Source organism: Sparus aurata, chromosome 7, assembly GCF_900880675.1.
Source record: "Sparus aurata chromosome 7, fSpaAur1.1, whole genome shotgun sequence".
Classification (NCBI taxonomy): domain Eukaryota; kingdom Metazoa; phylum Chordata; class Actinopteri; order Spariformes; family Sparidae; genus Sparus; species Sparus aurata.
This window is the reverse complement of record NC_044193.1, coordinates 34,721,914-34,741,465: the sequence shown is the minus strand read 5'-3', so window position 1 is coordinate 34,741,465 and position 19,552 is coordinate 34,721,914. Positions and strand designations below refer to the sequence as shown.

At 42.1% G+C, this 19,552-nt stretch overlaps 1 protein-coding gene across 1 annotated transcript in view; it reads left to right on the top strand.

The window, feature by feature from the left end:
- The first annotated feature begins 14,042 nt into the window (after positions 1-14,042).
- Positions 14,043-19,552, top strand: part of hck (HCK proto-oncogene, Src family tyrosine kinase) — a 29,240-nt gene continuing 23,730 nt past the window's right edge. The window contains 1 exon segment of the mRNA XM_030423747.1: positions 14,043-14,240. The gene's annotated coding sequence lies outside the window, so the exon portion shown is untranslated.

The following is a 19,552-nucleotide window of genomic DNA, read 5'->3' as shown; positions in this document are numbered from 1 at the left end:
TTCCTCTTACCTTTCGGTTGAAAAGCAACTCAGCAGGGCTTTTACCTGTTGTTGGATGGATGATGCTCCTGTAGACCGTCACATACTTTCTCAGTCCTTTTTTCCAATCAAGTCCATCTTATTGAACAATCCTGATCCTTTTCATAAGTGTAAACCTCTCCATTGGCCTGAGCGTATTTCGGTGTGTATTTGATGTGTGTGATGTCATTTTCCTCACAGAACAGAACTGAATTGTTCGGATCGGAACTGAGAACCATTGTCAGACTTGCACGTGACTGGCAATCTGTGTCTGCTGAAAACTGACTCCAGACTGTCTATGAGCTTCTCTGCTGTGGTGGTGGTCATGACATCGTAATCATAATACTGGCTGAAATAATCTACTACCACTAGAATGGAGTGATTGGACGGGAGAGGTCCCGGTAGGTCAACTGCAACGTCCAGCCAGGGTCCATCAGGTGGCGGTGTGGGTCTCAGTGGTTCAGGTGGGTCAGGTCTAGCAACTATCTGGCATCCGTGGCGGTCTTTGCAGTGTCTCTCGGCTGCTCTATCCATGCAAGGCCACCGCACTTTAGTCCTGAGAAAATCTTACATACTCATCAGCTCCATACCCATGTCCCGCCTGTTTCACCGTGTTTGGCAGGAGTCTTGATAGCAAGTCAGCAATATTGTTCTGCCCTCCTCCACATGTGTACTACTTTAAACTGGTACCGCTGCAGGCGAAGGACCAACCGCTCTATCTGTGCACATGGTTTGGAGCGGGGACCATATATCACCTCTAATGGTTTATCATCTGTGAATAGGTCAAACTGTTGCCCATACAGGTATGGATGTAGTCTCTCGCAGGCCCACACTAGACCTAGCGCCTCTCTCTCTGTCTGAGAGTATCTCTGTTCACAATCAGTTAGGCTACGGCTTACGTAGCACACAGGGACCTCAATTCCTTTCTGGTTTTGCGCTAGGATTGCGCCTAACTCCACAGGACTCGCATCTGCTGTTACCTGGGTTGATGCTTCTTTGTTGAAGTAAGCAAGTATGGTTGCTTTAGCGAGCTCTGCTTTAAGAGCACAGAATGCTTGCTTTTGCGCTGGCCCGAAGTTAAAAGGCGTGTCTTTTCTTGTCAGGTGCCTCAGTGGCTCTGATAGAGTTGCAAACTGCGGGATAAATCTGCTGCTGTATCCCATAAGCCCAAGGAAGCTACGCACCTCTGTGGCGGTCTCCGGCTCCCGTGCTTCTGCGTGCAACTTTAATGTAAACAAACTTCCCCCGCCCTACCCATAATGCCTTTCCACATTCTTACAGGGTGTGTTACTCATGGATATGACAGGTCCCACCAGAGTCTCAGTGTAACAGGCAGCCTCTTTCTGTTGAAATCATTAGACTAAGACTCTCTTTATTGTCATTCAAATTTCACCTTCCAGTGCAATCAGAACAAAATGTCATTGCAGATGGCCCAGCATAGTCCAGGATAAAAACAGCAACAGGTATTTACATAAAAATAAATAAAAAGTGTTAACATAAATACTATATAAAGTATACAGAAAGTTGCTGTAACTTAGGCATCCATTTCCAATGTGCCCAAATCATCACAGGTTTGATACATGCCAATATTCTGTTTCCTTCACAGCACAACGTAATGGTCACAGGAAGTTAACCTTTGTTTGTTCTTCATCATTTGATACACATTAACTTTTTTGTAGTGTGGTCTACCTTTGATATACTGTTTCATGATGGTTGAAGTTGTTGTTTGTTACCCCATAGTGGCTGGTTGATGCTGATTTTAAAAATACCATGGCAAGTAGCAGAAGGGAAGAGAATGCAGACTACAATGGTCAGTCAATGGCAGGCTTATATCTACAGTCTACGTCTGTTGAGTAAGACTATCAGATTAATGTCTTAAGTCTGAGCCCACCCTGCTACCAGCTACTATATATCTTCCATAGGTTCAGACAAAGACATCAGAAATGGCAAATGTTACAATTACTGAAAATTGGCCAAGTCTCTACATGTGGTGACATTTTCCTCATTTCACATTACTTTAAAAGAACAACAAAAACTTGAATGGCACTCAATAGAATAATCCAATATATGACTCAATAGTGTTTTATCAACCAGACCTAAATGTTTAACAATAATTTCACCAAGTCACCAGACCAAGATCTTCATCAGACTGTACTCACTCGTAGTTACCAGCCACCTAAATACAACTGTATTTTTACCAAGATCTATGCATTATTCCGTGAGAAATTGACTAAAATTATTTTTTAAATGTATTACAGAAAGAGAGAAAACATTCCTGGATCTGTCCCTTTATCAAGATCCACACAGAAAAGTGAATGGAGTCTATCTTGAATCATGTGTTTCAAGTCCATGGCTTACCTAAAGTTAAACTAATGGCCAGTTAGGCCAGTTTTCCTGGTTGGAGTATGTTCATAAGTCCCTGCCCCATGCATCTTCTGGTGTGTCACCCTTTCTTTCTTGTTTGCCAACCAACAGGGGCGTCACTAGGTTTTAAGGACAGGGGAGGCTTAGCCCCCAAGTGATGCGCAGGATGTGAGCGAACGTAACACGCGAGCAGAAAATTTCAGCTTACAAAGACTGAGAAATTATTTATTCCTTCCTTCCTCCTTCTCTCTCTGTGATAACTTGATCTTCTTCTGCCTCTTGATCCATCTCTGGATCCCCTCGCTCTCTCTGACTTGACCTTGCCTGTTGATCTTTTTCTCCCTCATCATCTCCTTCTGCCTGACCCTTCAAGATTCATTGAAACACAATGAGTTGAATTAATAACTGATCAACATAGAGGCTAATGCCATGACTTTCGCTCTCAACACAATAATCGGTTGCTCCCAAATATTTTGAAGTCGCACAGATTACATTTTAGGTACATAAGCCCTGAAAAATATTACTTAATTACTTGAATTAAAGTAATATTAAGATACTTTAAAGATACTTTAAGGTATATATATATATATTTATATATATATATATATATCTTATCTACATCTTGTCTTCTCCACTTTCTAATCATTACTCTCAGTAAAAGCTCAGTTAAATAAGTCTTATATGGTGCACCTTGACTGAAATGTTTCATATTTCATATTCATATTGAGTTCCATAAAATTCCAAGACTGTCTGCATCATAAATGACTCTATCCTGTGAAATCCTTTAGACTCACCTTTCCAGTAGAGGTCTCTCCCCTCTCACTACCTGTGCTCCTCTGTCCTCACTCCTACAGGTCAATAGGGGTTGTGGAGTGACTATTATTAGTGTATTATTATTATCATTATTATTATTATTATTATTACTACCCACTGATGATAATCATACGTGAATGAGCTCAGTTCCTGTTTCACGGTGTGCATCCATGCGTAAAGTGAGAAACACTGCTGATGCTCCGGAAGGAAGTCACCCCAAAGATAGTATATGGTAAAAAGAGTGCACACTTAACTCTATAAACAACCAGGGCCTTCACAATGCATTTCAGACTAACTAGCTAGCTAAGTAGCAGCATTCTTTTAGAGCTGGAATGTAACTTTGGACCACGAAACAACAAAGGTGAGACGTGCGCAGAGATTGTCTATAGTGTGCAAGCTAGGTTTTTATTTGTCAAACAGGGAGCACTTGGTTCATTAATTCCATGGGACTTTCTGCTGTTAGCTGGGGGCTGGAGCTAACTAATTGTTACTACCAGCAGTGATGAATACTTACTTTCTTGAAAAACTTTCTTATATCCATTCTTCTTCATTCACGTTCTTCTCCTCATGCTGTTCTAGTCGCTCTGTGTGCTTCAAGGTACACACACTGCAGGTACCGAGTGCAAGCAAGGTCTCAGGGAAAGCGTGGACTGGATTTTCAGTGATGTGGGCGTTCTCTGTATGAACAAGTGGAATGGATTGGATAACGACGCACTGAAGGGGCTCTCTACTATACACTGTGAAGTGAAGGGAAACTGACACATTTATGATCATATTTAAGTGAATAATGACAGGTTATATGATTATTCATCTAAACTCATATTCTGGCCACTTTATATTGAATTTGTCTGCACTTGTTTGTAGAAAAAAAGAAATATATATATATGTATATATACATATATATATATATATGTGGCCGCACGGGCAGTCACGGAAGCAAAAACTTGGATCTGGGAAGAGTTCGGGGAGGCCATGGAGGAGGACTACCGGTCGGCCTTGAAGAAATTCTGGCAAACCATCCGGCGCCTCAGGAGGGGGAAGCAGTCCTCCACCAACACTGTTTACAGTGGAGATGGGGAGCTGTTGACCTCGACTGGGGACATCGTCGGGCGGTGGAAGGAATACTTCGAGGATCTCCTCAATCCCACAGACACGCCTTCCATAGAGGAAGCAGAGGATTGGGACTCAGAGGGTGACCCATTCATCACCCAAGCCGAAGTCACTGAGGTAGTCCGGAAGCTCCTCAGTGGCAAAGCACTGGGGGTGGATGAGATCTGCCCTGAGTAACTCAAGTCTCTGGATGTTGTGGGGCTGTCTTGGCTGACACGTCTCTGCAGCATCGCGTGGCAGTCGGGGACAGTGCCTCTGGACTGGCAGACTGGGGTGGTGGTCCCCCTATTCAAAAAGAGGGACCGGAAGGTGTGTTCCAACTATCGGGGAATCACACTCCTTAGCCTCCCTGGGAAAGTCTATTCCAGGGTACTGGAGAGGAGAATTCAGCCGATAGTCGAACCTCGGATTCAGGAGGAACAATGCGGTTTTCGTCCTGGCCGTGGAACACTGGACCAGCTCTATACCCTCCGCAGGGTGCTCGAGGGTTCATGGGAGTTTGCCCAACCAGTCCACATGTGTTTTGTGGACTTGGAGAAGGCATTCGACCGTGTCCCCCGTGGCATTCTGTGGGAGGTGCTCCGGGAGTACGGGGTCGGAGGCCCTCTGTTAAGGGCTGTACGGTCCTTGTACAACCAGGGCAGGAGCTTGGTTCGCATTGCCGGCAGTAAGTCAGACCTGTTCCCGATGCATGTTGGACTCCGGCAGGGTTGCCCTTTGTCACCGGTTCTGTTCATTATTTTCATGGACAGAATTTCTAGGCGCAGCCACGGGCCGGAGGGGGTCTGGTTAGGGAGCCACTGGATTTCATCTCTGCTTTTCGCAGATGATGTGGTCTTGTTGGCTCCTTCGAGCCAGGACCTCCAGCATGTCCTGGGGCGGTTTGCAGCCGAGTGTGAAGCGGTTGGGATGAGAATTGGCACCTCCAAATCCGAGGCAATGGTTCTCGACCGGAAAAAGGTGGCTTGCTCCCTCCGGGTTGGGGGAGAGTTCCTGCCTCAAGTGGAGGAGTTTAAGTATCTTGGGGTCTTGTTCACGAGTGAGGCGAGGATCGGTGCAGCGGCCGCAGTAATGAGGTCGTTGTATCGGACTGTCGTGGTGAAGAGAGAGCTGAGTCGAAAGGCGAAGCTCACGATTTACCAGTCAATCTACGTTCCTTCCCTTACCTATGGCCATGAACTTTGGGTCATGACCGAAAGAATAAGATCCCAGATACAAGCGGCCGAAATGAGTTTCCTCCACAGGCTCTGTCACCCGGGAGGAGCTCGGAGTAGAGCCGCTGCTCCTCCACATCGAGAGGAGCCAGCTGAGGTGGCTCGGGCATCGGTTTCGGATGCCCCCGGGACGCCTCCCTCGGGAGGTGTTCCTGGCATGTCCCGCCGGGAGGAGACCCCGAGGAAGACCCAGGACACGCTGCTGTGACTATGTCACTCAGCTGGCCTGGGAACACCTTGGGATCCTCCCAGAAGAGCTGGAGGCAGTGTCCGGGGAGAGGGAAGTCTGGGTGTCCCTGCTCAGGCAGCTGCCCCCGCGACCCGGCCCCGGATAAGCGGACGAAAATGGATGGAAGGATGGATGGATATATATATTATTATATATTATTATTATTATTATTATTATTATTATCAAATCAAATTATTTAGGGGGGCTTAAGAATATTGAGCAGGAAGAGGAAATCACTGTCCCATTGGTACAGGTTCACTGGTGCTGCCTGCTCTGCCACCTTTCATATTTCACAACTGAAACCAGTTTCCACCAGTCCTCTGTTGGGACCTCATCCACATATTGCAGACAATAGAGAGGCCTGCAGGTAAAACCAGAAGCTGAACTACAGGGCCGTGCAGACATTTAGAACCAAGGAAATGTGCCATGACCCAAACATTCTGGTAAATTGAACACAGGCGCAATTTCCATCCAAAAATTCAAACTCCTGCTCTCCATTGGGCGAACATTGCCACAACCAAGGTTACCTCTGTTGATTGGCCATGATGTCACTGAAGTGCTGTGGAGCCCCGCTGCCTGACGCATTCCAAGGTAAAGCAGCACTGTGAAGGAGCTCCTGCTATGATTCAGCACTAAGTGTGTGTTTTTATTCCAAAACTTCTGATCTTGCTTTGACCAAGGCCACAGTTCCTCACTGAGACGAAACAGGGACTGCATTCTTTTTTTTAAAAAATGTGTTTGAATGTTCACTATTTTTATTTTTTATTTTATTCTTTTTATTCATGAAGGAATGCTGTACAACCCAGCTGTTCTTCATCACCTGCAAAAGGAAGAATAGGTGACAGAGCCATCATGGTCTGCTCCTTCAACCTAGTTGACCCCGCTGTTTTTCTCCACTGACGAGAGGACAGCCTACCATTACTCGCTGCTAGGATGCTGCAGCTGACCCCGCACTCGCATCCAAACGAGTTGGAGTTTCGAATTGGATGGGACACACACTAGTCACATTTAGCGACCCAAGGAAGAGGCTTTTGTTTGGGTAGAAACTAATAGTTAAAGCGTGTTGCTTATCATGCAAGTTTAAATGAAAGTACTGCTGAATCCTACCTGTTATGTAATGTACTGTTTGCTGTCTATTTGTGTTTGCCCTCTCTAGGAGCTAACTTGCGCTGATCCACTTATTTCATAGCCTGTGTGACCACAATACATCACATTCCTGTCCAGTCAAAGAAAAATAAACAACCTAAGTTCACATGCTGACTGTTGTGTTATTCTACTGTTGCTTTGTTGAGCGCCTGCTCACCTTCTCCCGTTTTTACTAACCTACAGGCACACATACACACACACATCGATCCACATTGACCAACACAGACATGTGATCTCATGAGCAATTTGTTGGAAACAAATTGGTAATGACCTCACTATAACATTCGATATATGTGTTCCGTTTTGAAACATTGTGTCACTGCTCCGCACGGCACCATCTTGTGGGTATTCAGAGGTGCACATGAGGTCAACAGTGCTGTACCCATTGTCTTTGTTCAAATCCCACGCATTTGCTCAATTGAATACCTTCGGCTGGACATACGCATGTCCACAATGTTAAATTCAAGGTAACATGATTCATCAAAACCCATGGTCCCCCATTTTATATTCACGCTTAAGCGTGTCGCCCCAAAATCACAGCACCATTTTTGTAGTCCGTTCAATGTGACTTCCTCAAATCAAGTCTGCCATTTTAGAAGTCCTTTCAAATGGGCTTTACCTATAACCACGTCAGCCATTTTGTACACACACACACACACACACACCACATATCTGTGCTTGCTTTTTTTGTTTTGTAGCATTGCTACTGTTTTCAAGTAAGTTGCTTTATGGATTAATAACAAGCTTTAATAAACACTATTGATTGTAACTAAGCAATTCTCTGTGATTATTATGCATGTCTAATATCATATTAACAGCTGGTTGAGACGGTCAGTGCTCGGATTTACGCCTTCTATTCCTCTAATTATTGATATTTCTTTAATATTAACAGTTCTTGGTAAACTCCAGGTCGTTGAGACTAAAAGCATATCATTTGATTATTGATCCCTGATTTCAAGGTGGTGCCTGGTGATTTTTAATGAATATTAATAACATACATCTCATTGGTTAACATTAATGATCAAATTAATCAAATAATATTCCCCATCGATTTCAACACCTCTGTCACCTCCTGCATCTGCACCCCCTACCTCTCAGGATGATGGAAGTGGAGGCGGCTGCTGGACATGCGCTGCTGTGGCCATGGCCCTCAATGTCACGTGGATTGACAGGAGAAGATTTTGGCTCAGCACAGACAGATCCTAGATCAGTTCCTCATTCCCTCCACTTCTGCCTCAAGTTTTCTCTCTTCTCTCCGTGTGTGTGTGTGTGTGTGTGTGTGTGTGTGTGTCAATCAGATTAACTGAATGGAGGTGTACTAGGCCAGGGCGGAACCACTCCAGCTGAATCTGATCCTGTTATCAAGACTCCTTCAAACCAGGTGCGTAATAAAGACTTTTACACCATATTTGAAATTGCAAATTCCAAAAATACTCCTGGGGGTCCCAAAATACATAATGGACTCAGATCATTTTACTACTGACAACAACCTGAAGACATGTTTTTGCGACTCATAGTAGGCAAACTTACAGACACAGTCTGACCACTGACAATGAAAACGACCTGTTCTTGACTTCTTAAACGAGAACTATGTGAATCAATGTATTACAGTATTCTGAATACAAGTCTCATTTTTCCCAGACAATTTTCCTGTTTTCAGCTAACACAACATTTTAAACAGAAACCCTTGGTAAGTGCTAATGGAACAGGCTATTAGAAACAATAAATCCATCATAATGTAAGCATGTGAGCGGTGAGCACTACATTCAAATGTCTCAATTCAAAATGTCTATCAATTCAACAAGCACTCAATTCAAAATGTCAAAATCAATACACATCAGTGCACACATCAGCCCAGCAGACAAGCCTAAAAATAAACCAAAAACTAAACATTTCCATTATGCATTATTATCAGCACAGCCGACCCAGGACATCAAATTTTCAAACAGCAGCAGAGTCTAAACAGGAGCAGACAAACAAAGCCAGTAAACTGACAGCGTCAATTCACGTTAGCCAAAAAATAATAGTAAATCAGGTTTCTTACCTTTAGCAAAACTCCTTCCTTGATTTTGTGCGAGCAAAGGTGTCGACTATATCCCCAAAGTCAATTTCTTTGACCATCTCTGATTCAATGGTCAGCAGGGAGAGTGTAGTCAGCCGCTTCTGTTTCATTGTCGTCCTGAGCTCAGAAACTTGTCTATGATGACATAGTAGGTTTCCACCTTGAATCGTTGGTTGCCATGCAGGCCGAGTAGGGCATCGTTTTCTCCTGACTCATCTGGAAAACATTTTTTGACCCTTTTGGTATGGAGGCAGAACGGTGACTTTAAAATTTGGCATCCAAAAAAAAATTGCCATTGAAAACAAAACCAGTACTGAAAAAGGAAACATTGTCATTGAAACATTTGTATTGAAAACAGTTGTATTGGCACTGAAACAAGTATTGGCACGGAAAAAAAGAAACTAGTTCAAATAATTCAAATCCGAAAATCTTAAAATTTTATTTTATTGGGATTTTTTTGTATTTTTCAATGACAATCTTCTTTCTTCATGTCACTTTTTTTTCAGTGACAGATTTTTTTTACAATGTCACTTTTTTTTCATTGTCACTGATTTTCAGTTTCAACTTTCTGTCACTGTTTTGGCGTCGAGAGGGAGGGGCCTGAGGGGAGGGGCAAGTAGAGCGTGGTTTGCATATCATTTGAGAAGGTAATGGCTGCAGCCTGCAGGAAGGCGGGGCTGTACGGTCCATCCACAATACACCATTTAAGGGCCCATGTGCCGAACGTCTCTGGGCAACACAGAGTCCAACTACCTTGCGGACTTTTCTTCAAGCTCTCTCCTGATGTGTCCAAGTCTCTGTGTATCTGGTTCTATCCGGTAGCGGTATGGTGGCACAGAGCTCGGGGAGCAGACCAGAGCGCTGCAGTCGGTGCTGCAGCCCCGGCTCGGAACAACACAACTGGGGCTTATGCTCGTTAGCTCCGTACTACTACCACACTCCATACGCATATAGAGACCGAAGCTAGGGAGCTCCGGGACAGAACCAGATACACAGAGACTTGGACACATCAGGAGAGAGCTTGAAGAAAAGTCTGCAAGGTAGTTGGACTCTGTGTTGCCCAGAGATGTTCAGCACATGGGCCCTTAAATGGTGTATTGTGGCTGGACCGTCCAGCCCCGCCTTCCTGCAGGCTGCTGCCATTACCTTCTCAAATGATATGCAAACCACACTCTACATGCCCCTCCCCTCAGGCCCCTCCCTCTCGACGCCAAAACAGTGACAGAAAGTTGAAACTGAAAATCAGTGACACTGAAAAAAAACTGACATTGTAAAAAAAATCTGTAGCTGAAAAAAAAGTGACATGAAGAAAAAATCTGAAGATTGTCATTGAAAAATACAGCTAGCTTTTTCAGCTACAGATTTTTTTTACAATGTCAGTTTTTTTTCAGTTGACGAAAAGTCTGCAAGGTAGTTGGACTCTGTGTTGCCCAGAGACGTTCGGCACATGGGCCCTTAAATGGTGTATTGTGGCTGGACCGTCCAGCCTCGCCTTCCCGCAGGCTGCAGCCATTACCTTCTCAAATGATATGCAAACCATGCTCTACTTGCCCCTCCCCTCAGGCCCCTCCCTCTCGACGCCAAAACAGTGACAGAAAGTTGAAACTGAAAATCAGTGACAATGAAAAAAAAGTGACATTGTAAAAAAAATCTGTCACTGAAAAAAAGTGACATGAAGAAAGAAGATTGTCAATGAAAAATACAAAAAAATCCCAATAAAATAAAATTTTAAGATTTTCGGATTTGAATTATTTGAACAAGTTTCTTTTTTTCCGTGCCAATACTTGTTTCAGTGCCAATACAACTGTTTTCAATACAAATGTTTCAATGACAATGTTTCCTTTTTCAGTACTGGTTTTGTTTTCAATGCCAATTTTTTTTTGGATGCCAAATATTAAAGTCACCGTTCTGGCTCCATACTTTTGTCTCCTCCTCATATAAGCGAGTAACTCCTTCAATATCTCGAGCGGCATTTTTGTACTTCTCAAACTGTTCCCTCTGCGATGCCACATAAGCATATGCAGAACCTCCAAAAGACATTCTGCGGTGTCCAAGGTTATGTCATGCTTTTGCAAAGTCTCAGTAGTGGTCTTGAACCTGGTTAGGATGCTATCCCACACATTTGCCATAATCACAGTCTCTAACTTATCAAGGTGAGTGCATCGGATCGATGGAAAATCTGCCCAAAGCCTCTCTGGCCTTGTAGTTTCATCTCAATGCCTTGGTCGAGTCCACTCTGCATGTCCTTCTGGTATTGGATAGGGGTTTAAGAGTCCTGATCACATCTGTGTTGCAAAATATTTTATCCCAGCGGTGTGTGGACTTAGCACAAAACACATAAAGAGACTGAAGCAAGTCAAAACTATGTCTTGCATCTGGGTAACTGTCCTCTATGCTCTTCACCCCCACAAGATTCAGTGAATGTGCAGCACAGGGCACATAATGAATCAGGGGATTTATTTTTTTTAGATGAGCCTGAATGAGTGAGTATTTTATGTTACTGGCGTTGTCATACCAACACAATCAGTGAGGCTTGCTCCCGTGTGACTACATATAGGCTCGAAACCAACAAATCACTCCACTATTTCGCCTTCATCACTGACACATGTGAAAATAAATGTCAGCTGGTCAGTATGCGACATGTCGGGCATCGAATCAACGCTAATTGATAGATATTGATATTGATTGATATTTTGCAAGCTGTAGTTCGGATGCAATCCTCCTCTTTACTTTCTTACCCATTAAACAAATGAGCTCATCACACACGGTAGACGACAGGTTGTGCCTCTTCCCTTATGACGTTAAGCAGAAGTTCGTCATCACCTCTAAATGCTAAACCTCTCTCCAATACTTTCCCACATCATCTCTCTTTTGCCATAGTAAGGTATCCACTGTGCACACATTCCCTGATCTCCTTGGAAAGGCTAGCATACTTCCACGTTGGCTTGCACTCTTTTCATGAACCAGAATTCGCTCAGGATGTTTCCAGTCAGAATAGCCAGATGGAAAAGCATTTAGCAAGGACAGCAATTTGCAGGCAAAGCAATAAACCATGCCTGTTGAAGGCAAGTAAATATGCCAATCTCTAGACACCACCTGTTTGTTTGGGAGGCAGCATTGTAAAAGATCACTTGAAAGAAATCGCTTTTTACCTCCAATACCAGCGTCCCGTGCAGATACTGGGTATTTAGGTGCCCAATTATGAAGAGCGGCGGAACCTTTAGCAATAGCTAGTTCTCTTTTTAGCTGTGTTAGATCTCCCCATAGTGCAGGATCAGTTGAGATGGTAAAATGATCCCCTGGCCTCGGCTGCACATCTGGCCTGGAGGTGACATCTCCAATGTCCTTACCCCCAAGTCTTCCTCGCTGCTGACATAAGTCATAAGTGACTTTGACCATATCTCCAATGTCCTCTTCCTCCTCCGAGTCGTCCTTGCTGCTATCTCCCCCATGGAGTGTACCCTCGTCCTGGTGGTCATCGCTGACGCCTAGCACTAAGGGCTGCAGCATCTCCCCTGCTAGCGGTACCGTCTCCACAGTTAGCTTCAGCCTCGTCAGCACTGCTCCTGCTGCTAGTGACTGCAATTCCTTTTCCTAATGTCCTCCTCACAAAAAAATGTCAATTCCTACAACATTTTGAATGGTAGCTATATGTCTTTGTTCCTTTGTCTTTTTTTATCTTTCTTTTCGCAGAACTGCTCAACTGATGTCTCTCCATATTGAAATTTTCTGTAGGCTAGTAAATGATACACTTACTCACTGCTTTGTGGACCAACTCAACTCTGACCGATTGGGGAGAAGGAGTGATAGGGGTCATGTAATTGTGATTTATTATCATTGCTGTTATTTTTGTGAAATTAATATTCATAAACGAGTAATGTATGGTCTTTCAACAATTACCAGTGAATAATATAACAATTTACGCAAAAGATTTTTTAATCTTGTATCATGAGGTGCCCCCCCCCCCCCACACTGGTTGTCAATGGTTAGTGCCCCTGGGCACTTGCCTGATCCAGTCTATGGATAGTCCGGCCTTGCTTTAAGCACCTAGCTTTTCCACATCCACTGTGCCAGACACTGAGCATCAGTCTAGCCTCATTTTTTAACTTCGACTTGCCGTTGCCTTTGCAGTCCACTTTTCCTGCTCTCCTCTCCCTGCAGTTCTGGTAGGTCCCTGCTAGTTCCCTCCTAGGTCCCTGTCTCCAGCCACCACCATTCTCCCTGGAATCCTTGCTCTACTCGCACAATCCTTGGACTCAGCTCTTAGCTTCTCAGCCCTGTTCTCCTCTCACCTGGACCCCTGGCTCAGTTCAGCTCCATTCACCATTCTACTCACTCTAGCTCAAACACACTCCCTTCAACCCTTGCAATAAACTATTTAATAGCATCAAAACGCCCAGCACTCTCTGTGACCAATACTTGGGTTCAGTAGTCTAGCCTTAACATTCAACATCAATCCTTTTCCTTGATCCCCCATGCTGGGAACTTTTTATCTTGTATTATCCTGATTATTGTTGTTGTCGACTTGCTGCTATGGCCCTGAGGGCTGAACTGCCCACGCCTGCCTGCCTCCACCCAGAGGATGCACTGAGCATGATAGCTGTCAAACTTGTATTTGAATACATGTAAGAGCTGTCGGGCACACCATGCAAATAGTCTCTAACATCTGCAATCCATCCATTTATCCACTCCTCCATCTCACATGATACCAGGAGAGACACACATTTGGCTTCATCATTAATTTTTGTTTTACGAACATGTAATGTATGTAAAAAAAAAAAAAAATTCAAATTCAGAGGTCTAATATAATTGTTCAATGGCAAAATTGTTTAGCTTTGACCTCATGTATTAAATAAATACATTGATGATAAAGGCTGTGTTCAGAACAGCGCAGTTATTAACTTTACCATCAACGCTTATATTGTATTCTGCGTTCTGACGCAGACGGCAGCTTTTATTATTTTTTTTCCATTACATCAAAGTATCAATGAAGAAGTAGCAACAGCCGGCCATTTGAGCTAGTGAAACCGAGATCGGTGCGAGCTTGTTCCTCTTTTCACCATCTAAGCCAGATGCGAACAGCTCAAACTTCCTCATCCACGTCCAGTACGCTGCGCTCTGTCGCCTCGTCCGCATCTTTAACCGGAACCAGAGAAAAAACAACGAGTGCAAAGGCATGGAACCAACTTAAAATAAATGAGGAATATTCTTTATACGCTCACTCGAATCTAGAAGATCACACACAACTGCTGAAGTAAGAGTCGAAGTGATTGGCTGAAGCGCGGTAAGTGTCCTCTTGATCTTGTGTGGAAATGGAGCGGCCAAACTGCACTTAAATATGACAGTCAGGTCTATATGTTCTCAAGTTACAGTTAATTTCTCTGACGAATTTAGGGAAGCGTGCTAAACTTGTGCTTTGACGATGGACAAATGTACAAATCCAGTTTTGTAACAAGGATGCTGTGAAAAGAGGATCTTCGAAGTTTTTGAGTTGTAAAACAAACAAACATAAACCCGCCACCACCTACAGCGTCACCACCCGCAAATAAAAGAAAAACATGATAATGTACTGATAATGTCGTACACAGCTTTTGAAAGCTTGCGTAGTTGCCTAACCCTGGTAATTTACTGCTTAATCATTTCTCTTATTCAACACTGTCTGTCCGTCCGTTCGTCTCTCTCTCTCTCTCTCTCTTATTCTCTCTCTCTCTGGTGTGTGTGCGAGCGCGTCAGTTATTTTTAGACTGTCCATCTAGACTAAACCAGTAACCAGAATGCAGACTAGTTTCTGTTTTGTTCTGTGTTCCTTTAGTGTTCGTGCATTGACTTCACATCATTGACAGCCCTGAAACCACTTGGTAAAGTAAATATCAGCGTGTTATGTTACAATGCAGAAATGCCGGTATGACATCAGCAATGTTAAATTTCCCATTTCTCACATTTATCCGCAGCCTCATCAGCATGTTTTTTCCCCAAATGTTGTAAATACAAAAATAAAGTATTGCAACCTTTATTTTTCAAATGATGCAACATTCATGCATGGTTGCAAGTGTTTTTTTCTATGGCTCTATGGCTTTCTATGGCTCTATTCTAATTTTTTGAATAAAACTTAACTTCCTTTTGTATAAGAATAATGCAGTTTATGATCCAATATTTACAATGAAATATGAACATACTTTAAGTTAATGAACTTGCCAAGGGTTACAACAACATTTTGTCAAATTTGCAAGGCTGCTCCCAGAGAAAGCTGTATGTAATCTGATAAATTGCCTCCAGTTTTAACTCAGTGGATAAGTTGCATTTTGGGTTATGTAGACTCAAAGTTTTAAAAAAGCAGTCAACTGGTCCAACTTTACACTCCCTTAACACTGTTGGACTCATTATAGACAGTTAAATACAAATAAACAAAACTGATACAGAGCCAGAGATATCATATTTTTTATTCTACACACTTAAAACCTGGCGCCTACATTACCCACAACACACCGTAGCCTCTCAGTGACATCACTGGATCACACTTTATCCGATTACATGCAGCTTCTTCTGGAGCCACATAAGGTTTTATACAAAACATTTTCTTCTTTCTTTCTTTCTTTCTTTCTTTCTTCCAAATTTACATCTAAGGAACAAAACCATCCCCCATAACACATATAAAGTATAGCTGTTGTGTGTTACTGTGGCAAACTAGTCAGTCAGTATACCAGTCAGTATGGCTTTCATGCTGCCTGTCTTATGGTCTTGCAGTTTTATGACTAAATGGATTGATGTTTGCAGTCACACTAATTTGCATTGCGTGATATCATTTGATTATCCTGAACTGGGTCTTTATTCAAATGCTAACCATGGAGTTACTGTATGATACATTGGTCAGTGTTCATAACAACACTGTATTTTGGTGTTATATTTTGAGTAATAATTTGGACCAGTCAAGATGTACTAGGAACATTTGGCCTAAACTCTTTAAGGTCATGCTAATATGTTAATTCTGTTCCGTATGCATATACTTATGTTAACTTCCTGCACTCTGTCACTTTGATCAAAAATAGAGACCTTGGCTGAGAGCTAGCATTACTATTCTAAACTCTTCTGAAAGATGCTGTGATGCTCTTCAATGTGGCTGCTTATTTTAGATATTACCACTGATCTTGAATAGTCTCTACCAATCAGATGAATGATTGATTTCCTGAGCAATAAAACACACCCTTGCTCAGTTCAACACACTTGGTTTTGTTGCTGCTACAGTTCAACTCTGTCTGACAGGATCAGTTGCTGGTGACTAATGTTCGCAAACTTTACTATTTTTGCTGACTATTTACTACTTTAAATGTTTCATAATATAAAGTTACATTTGCATTTTGGAACATGAAACAGCAAACTTAAATTGCTTATGCAAAGCATGATGGGTAAGGTTGGCCATCTTTGACTCCATTTGTCTCTGCACCATAGACATATATACATAGACTCCTCATTGAGCGCTGGACCGTATGTCAGCGTCGCCGTCATATTGGATGTGGCAGTTCTACAAGTCAATGGAGTGAACTTTATAAAGCTCCTTCGACAAACTGCTATAAGTTAATGTCTCTAGTAATAACCAGATCCTTACATGTAAATGTGACATTGGTCTACCATAATGTCAACTTGTTTCATTGAACTTTAAATAGATCAAAATCAGTTACGTGTAAACGTTGGTTCTTTTTATTACCACAGACGTCACATTTACATGTCAGGATGTGGTTATTATAGACACATATTCAATATTTAACTGTCATGTATCATCACAGTAACAGCGTTACATACGCTGGCAGCTGTAAACACTCATACAAACATTATAAAAAATCCATCCTGTGGTTTGGTGCCGACCTGTATACTGAACATATACGGAGTAGTTAACGTTTATAATCATCAGAGAACGTAACAGACGTTGTTTTTGGTTCCTCTCTGTTTCCTAAATAAGCCGTACGTGTGTGACTGTGTAAATGAGAGACATTAACTTATAGCACTTTGTAGAAGAGACTGACTCCATTGACTTGTATCAGTTCACGGGGCAGAGCTGCCACATCCAATATGGCGTTAACGTATCGCAGCAACAGGCCAACCCGCTCAGTGAGGCATCTATGTATATATGTCTATGATCTGTACTGTCTGACACATCACAGTCCAGTGGTGTCTTCACAGTAAAGTTGCTAAGTAGTTTTTTAAAAATATTGCTAGCAAGCAAAATAAAGCAAAATAAAAACACATTTATTAAAAATGTTTGTTGTAAAAACCTTGTACTGGAAAATGTTTGGACAAAATTTACAGGCCCAGTAACACTTTCAACGTCTGCATTTTTATTGGTCACAACACTTATTGATTCAGTTATCGTTGGCCAGTGGCAAATGGACTGCATTTAGTATTTAATTCAACCACTATTAAAAACACTTTACAACATAAGCTAGGAACCATTTTGACAAGGTTAAAATGTCATTTATACATCATCCGTGTTGGAAGTAACGCGCTACAGTATTATATTTATTTTAGCGGTAACAGACTGATATAACATTAAAGATATTTCGGTAATGTATTACTACAATCATGTCATGTAACGTGTTACAGTTTCTGTTACTAACCAAAGTGAGGCATTTATTGTTTTTTTAAGAATCCATCTACACCAACATGACCTTATTAATATAGGCTCTGTGTGTTTATTATAGCTGAGCCTTAGCTGAGTTCTTTGTTCTCTGTGTGACTGAAATGAGTTTCGGAGGCCTAACTCATGTCATGATGGGCTACAACACAGATAGGTCTGTTGTGTTTTATATAACTAAGCCTACAGTTAAACATATCTATTCTTATCTCATTATATGTCAGACTTTGATCCTATGTCTGCCTGCTCATCCCTGTGTCCAAGACCATTCCTTTATTTAAGAAGATCTAAGCTATTTAATTGTTTTATATACGTTGTTTGGGCATTTTGAAATAAGTCATATGTTACTATTATAATATTGTCAAGTAGTATATTACCTTAAAATGAAGGTAATTAGTGATATGTCAAATTGTGATCGAGATGGTGATGATACTGTGGTTGGCATCTTCATATTAAAAGTTTGACATCTGGGAAACACTGTCCTTCCACTTTGCTTGAGTGTGACAATGTTTAAATTTGTATAGGGGTTAAACACATTGTTGATATGAGCACCAAGCACCGATGTTAGTCCATTTCTCCTGGTCCTTCTGTAGTCCTGTGCTCTGTCGGCTCAGAACCAACACCATAGCCCGTCGAGTACAACAGATTGATCCAAGATGTTGTGAAAATACACCAAAACACCTGCTTTTTTCTCCAGTGATGATAACAGTATATCTGCCATAGTCAGTGAGTGTTTCAGCAATAAAACGTAGCATTAGTTAGAGGAGCTCCCAGCTGCTGCATTTTTATGCTACACCGTTGCCATAGCAATGGAACATAGGGGGCAATTTGCCATTCAGTACCTTACAAAATACTTCGACATGCAGACTGCAGGGCCCAGAGATCGACAACTGTACCAGCTGAAATAGATCAGAGATTGCAGCAAGTAACCGCTACAGGCCAAAAAATTGTTAGGCATACAATTCCCAATTAAAGTTAATTTTACAGATTAAACTAACTAGACATAATGTGTTAATTAGTCAGCTGGATTGGCTCTGGTGAGTGGATTGTGTTACTCCGTGTTTCCAGTCTACATGCTGAGCTAATCTAACCAGCTAATGCTCTGCAAGAATGCAGATAGGCTAAGTATATTTCCAAAAATGCAGAACTATTCTAGTATCTAAAATCCTTGTGTGAGTTCTTTTTTGTGTGCTGAACTTTATGCTTTAGTGAGACCTGCGAGGTAATGGGAAATCACGTCATTATTGTTTTGATCTGAACTTCTATAAGACATGGTTTCACTCCGTCCCTAATGAGATTGTTAGTTAAAGATACACTTTCCTGCACACAACTGAAATTCTATTGACCTACCAGAGAGTTTGTCTTTTGACTGGTGCTCAAACACAACAGCACTCGGAAATTTCACTCTTTGGTCTATCGCCAACAGCTTTTCTCACAAGCTGCCTGTACTCTTGTTGTTTAAAGTAGTTGAAAGTATTTGATTTGATTTGATTTGATATTTGATATTTATTTCCTCACAGCAGCACATGACTTAAATTATCAGTGCTGTGAAAGCATGACCCTTTTCTCTCAGAGATTTGTCTTTCATGTATCCATCAAGGGGGTAAAAATGCTGAAGTGACAAACTTTTTATTTCACAGACTGGGATGGATTTGGCCTAAAATGCCTGATTTCATGCAGTTTTTCTAAAAACTTTTATGTTTTACTGTTTTCAGGCATGTTGTTGCAACGAAATTGCGTGGGTCGTTGAAAATTGCATGACAGAGCAATGTCCGTCCTCACTAGTCATCACAAATCCAACCTTGTTACACTGTGATGGTGGACTGGAATCAACACATTGTTGTCATATTCAAACTAAAAGTTATGTCATCTGCAGAATTAGAGTGATGCTATACTCTTAATTCTACTGACACTTTTGTAAATGATCATTTAATCAACAGATATTCAAATGATCCTGTAATCTGCTGCTT